The sequence below is a fragment of the Pelobates fuscus genome, chromosome 12 (assembly GCF_036172605.1).
Source record: "Pelobates fuscus isolate aPelFus1 chromosome 12, aPelFus1.pri, whole genome shotgun sequence".
Classification (NCBI taxonomy): Eukaryota; Metazoa; Chordata; class Amphibia; order Anura; family Pelobatidae; genus Pelobates; species Pelobates fuscus.
Window position 1 is genome coordinate 81,435,958 of NC_086328.1, and position 4,694 is coordinate 81,440,651.

Below are 4,694 nucleotides of genomic sequence, written 5' to 3' on the forward strand. Positions count from 1 at the left end.
CAATTGTGTATGTTATAACGGTAGAAATCTTTGCTTCAAAAATTAGACAAAATATATTAATCAAGGGCCTACCAATTTCAAAAGGGGACTTAAAGATTTCTTTGTACGCGGACGACACTCTTTTATCCCCTTAAGGACACATGCCATGTGTGACATGTCATGATTCCCTTTTATTCCAGAAGTTTGGTCCTTAAGGGGTTATATGTTGCCGACCCAGAAAAATCCCTCCCACATGTTATAACAGAAATAGAACAATACAGTAAAGTATCTAATTATAAATTGAACCTCTCTAAATCTACCGCAATGTATAGGAATTTATCTTCAGATAAGATAATCAAACTACAAAATAAATATAATTTTGCTCAACCAGAAGAATTTATCTACTTGGGGATAAGAATAAATAAAAAATCAGCGCAGAGTTAATACGCTGAGATATTATGTGCTCCCTAAGTGGATCTATCTATTCAGGATGTTACCATTATCTATTCCTATATCTTGGATAAAAATGATTAAATCTTCTTTTGCCAATTTTGTGTGGAGGGGAAAAAAACCTAGAATCAAATTAAAAACTATGAGCTGTAATTTAGACAAAGGGGGACTAGGTTTCCCAGACATTGAAAGATTTTATGAAGCCGGAATAATTTACCATATTGCAATGTTACAAAGGGAGATATACCTAAAAGAGGCTTGGGGGAGGATAGAAATAGATTTATGCCAATCCAAAAACTTATCTAACATCATATGGAATAACAAAGTATACGACTGCTCATTATCATTTGTGCTGAATCAAATTATTCCTATATGGGAAAAAATAAAGAAGAAAGCAGATATTAAAAATATGATTCTGGGTTTTCAAAATATAGAGAGTCTTGAAATAGATATAAGTAATATCTCATTAAAAGTATGGAGAGATGTAAATATCAGGAAGGTCGAAGACTTAATGCTGAATGGTGAGTTAAAGACTTTCGAGCTATTGGCAAGGACATTTCTCCTCCCAGATAGAGAGGTTTTCTCTTATTTGAGAGTTAGGAATTATTTGAAACATAAAATTTTTATAAACAGCGGAGAATCATATAATGTCTTAAAAGTGATATTCTCTAAAAAAGATTCTAAAAACCTTTTTGCTAAATGCACAAAATGATGCGATACAATAAAAATAGAGAACCGCCCAACGGCAATAAAAAGCTGGGAAAAAACTCTGAAATGCTCTATAGAATTAGAAGAATGGTTTGATGCTATATCAAAAACAAATAAATATGTACATTGTCTCTCTCTGTTGGAAACTCACTTTAAAGTGATTAATAATTGGTATCTGGTGCCTTCAAAAATATCGAAAACGTTTAATAATAACAATGATTTTTGCTGGAGATGCGGAAAAGAGAAAGGAGGTTATCTCCTCATTTGGTGGAGTTGTAAAAGAGTAACTCCCATATGGTTTATGACTAACTCACTATTATACAGTCTAAATGGAGTAGGAAAAAAAAGTCACTCCAGATATGATGTTACTACATATAAGGTGGCCCGCTCTTAGTAGAATGAACCAAATTTTGACAACACATTGCCTAATAGCAGCAAAGATCATTATTGCTTATTCAGCAATTAAAATACCAGATTCAAATGGAAATAGGGATGAACAAAATTAAAAACCAATATAAAGAACTTGATAAGTGGGAAGATTGGCTCAAAAATTTGGAGAAACTAGAGACCGAACTGACTTGGTAGTAAGTTAGAAAAAAGAAAGGAAAAAGGATAAACAAATAAAAAGAAGGGCACAAGAAAGAGGACAAAGATGAGAAGGAAAAGAAAGAAAATAAAGAAATAAATAAAATAAAATAGTAGATATCTCCTCAAAAAGAAAATGGAAAAAAAAAAAAAGGTAGCAGTAAGGTATGGTGTGAATGGGAGTATGAATGGGGTTAGGATGTTTTTTCTTTTGTTTTTGGCAGTTTTTCCCTCTTCTTTCTTTCACTTTTCTTCTGGTTCTTCTCTCCTCCTTTCTCTATGTTGGAATTCCCTCCAATGAATAACAATAGGCAACAGGAAAGGAAGGAGAGAGAGAGGCAGGGAGAGGGAGAGGGAGAGGGAGAGGGAGGATGAAGGAGAGGGAAAAAAAAAAAAGAAAAAAGTTCAATCTGGGTCATATAGTTAATTGTTTTTTTTAGGTAGAGACGAGCCAGCAAACGTTCATGATGACTAAGATACCTGGCCATATATGATGATATATCTGAATTTACAAAGAGGCGGGTATAGTCTGAAACAAAAGAAAGGGAAAAAAAAAAAAAAAAGAGAATGACAGGGCTAAGATCCCGTGGGACTTCCAGATCCAGACAGACAAGCAAGTACTGGCCAGCCAAACTGATATTGTGGTGGTAGACAAGGAACAGAAGACTGCAGTGGTGGTGGATGTGACAAGACCCAGTTACTTTAACATCAGGCCGAAGGGATATGAGAAGATGGACAAATACCAAGGACTGAAAGAAGAACTAGAAAGGATGTGGAAAGTAAAGGCAGTAGTAGTCCTAGTTGTAATAGCAGCACTTTCAAGGTGGAACATCTGAGATCACTGTCCAGAAAAATTCAGTTATAGGAACAGCTAAGATGCTGTGCAGAACCCTCAGACTCCCAGGCCTCTGGTAGAGGACTCGAGAATAATGAATAAACATTCCACCCAGGAGAGGTGAGAACATGAATTAAAATTATATATATATTTATAATATTTATATATATATATCTATATATATAGATATATATATATAATCTCTATCTCAGTACTCTCTTGCACCTTATTGTTTACTCTCCCCAAATTTAAAGGGTAATCCAGATATGGAAGGGTAATCCAGATATGGAACCTCTTGCTTATGGTGCCTAAAGAGATATCGGCTACACCTCACTGATGCCTAACAAGGTTGATACAATTGTCTGGTTTTGCTGTATCTCTTCTACAGAGAGCAGGCCTGCATTTTGGATCTGTTCCTCCTTTTTGGGTGTGATCAGTTTGATATGCAAATGGCCTGGTTCTTTTTGTAATGGCACAAGATTATCTAAAACCAGCTTGAGATATGAGCGAGGATCCACCAAAGGGCAGGCTATTTGAGCTGTTGTCCTTTCTCAGTATTCTCTTGCACCTTGCTCTTTCCAAGGTAGAGATATATATTTGTTATTTAATCAGGAGTGCTCGGCCCTTGGATTGTATATTTACTTATTTATTTTTCTATTATTATTTATTAATTTTTCAATGATTTATTTAAGCATGTCTAAATACATATTTAAAATAATAATACAGAAAGTATGGTAGTATGGTCTAACATAAAAAGTACATCGTGCCTAAGTACAGCACAGATCTCTGGTCATGAACCAAGTTTTAATTTTTTTCCAGAAAAATTAGGCCACATAAAAATAAACAGAATTATAGGTAAGATGTACATATATTTTAACTACAATCTCTTCCTACTTTAAGCTTTAGATTTTCCTCTTTCTATCACTTTCATCTAATACATGATTTAGATGCCCCTAAGCATGCATACCCCTACAAAGATAATGTTGCAGCATTTTGTATGTTTTCTCTTGCATTGTACTCTGTTTGCTATATATTTATAAATAACTTGCCTTATTTCCTAGCTCTTTCAACAACTTAAATTATGTTTACCACCCTCCTCAAAATTCCTTTGTTTGTACAGCTTTCTCATCATGCAACATTTTTTTTTATTATTACAGACAAGATATACATTCAATAAGACTGCATTTCTTTTTTATTTCATGGGGCAACCCAGACCCTAATCCTTCCTCATAAAGCTATTTTTGCAGAAGAAATTGGTTTGGTAGGGACTCACTGTTCTATAGGGACTCATAAAGACCAACAGTCATTAATATTTTCTCACTAGCTGAATATTAAAGGGTTGGAACAACATATGAAAAGGCATTTTAAATGTAGAGGTTAGATCTAGTTTACCGTAAATTTCATAAATTGAAATAACTTGCACGATAACTGCAACGTGTTAATAACTGAATCATTGGTGGTCAATTGTTCAATGCAATACTCTAAATGTATAACAATAATATTCGTATGTTTCGCTAAAGGTACGCTTAAATACATTGCTCACTTTTGTTAAATCATTACCAACTTACAGACACTTTTTTTTCTTGAACCCTATATGACAATAAATACATTTTAAATACATCTCCAATAATACAATAGAAAAATGATAACTCTTCATGTGAAATTGTGACAATAGCTCCAGTATCTGAAACTAAATAGAAAGAAACATTTGCAAGTAAATTGAAGATGTGCACAAATGGTGTGAAAACATAAAAAAGGTAATTAGATGATTATGATTTCTTGAGTCTGTGAGTCACGTTAGGGTCAGTGCTACAAGAAATTCACAGACATACAGAATCTATATCATTTACTTGCCATTCATTCTCCAATTGTCGACATTTATTATAATACGTCTCTTTTTGGATGCTTGTTGCTTCAAGATTTTCACAGGACAGTAGTGTCATTATGTATCACTGGATAAAAGAACATGACACAGTTCTGCCGCTTTGATCATTACTGCATGATAAATATATCTAATTCCCTCATACTATGCACAGTGTTGTTATTCAACAAATAGGTGCATGGAAATTAGATTACTTGAAGCTGATCATAGTGTATCAAGGGTTTGCATCAGTTACTTTCATTAGGAGCACATTGA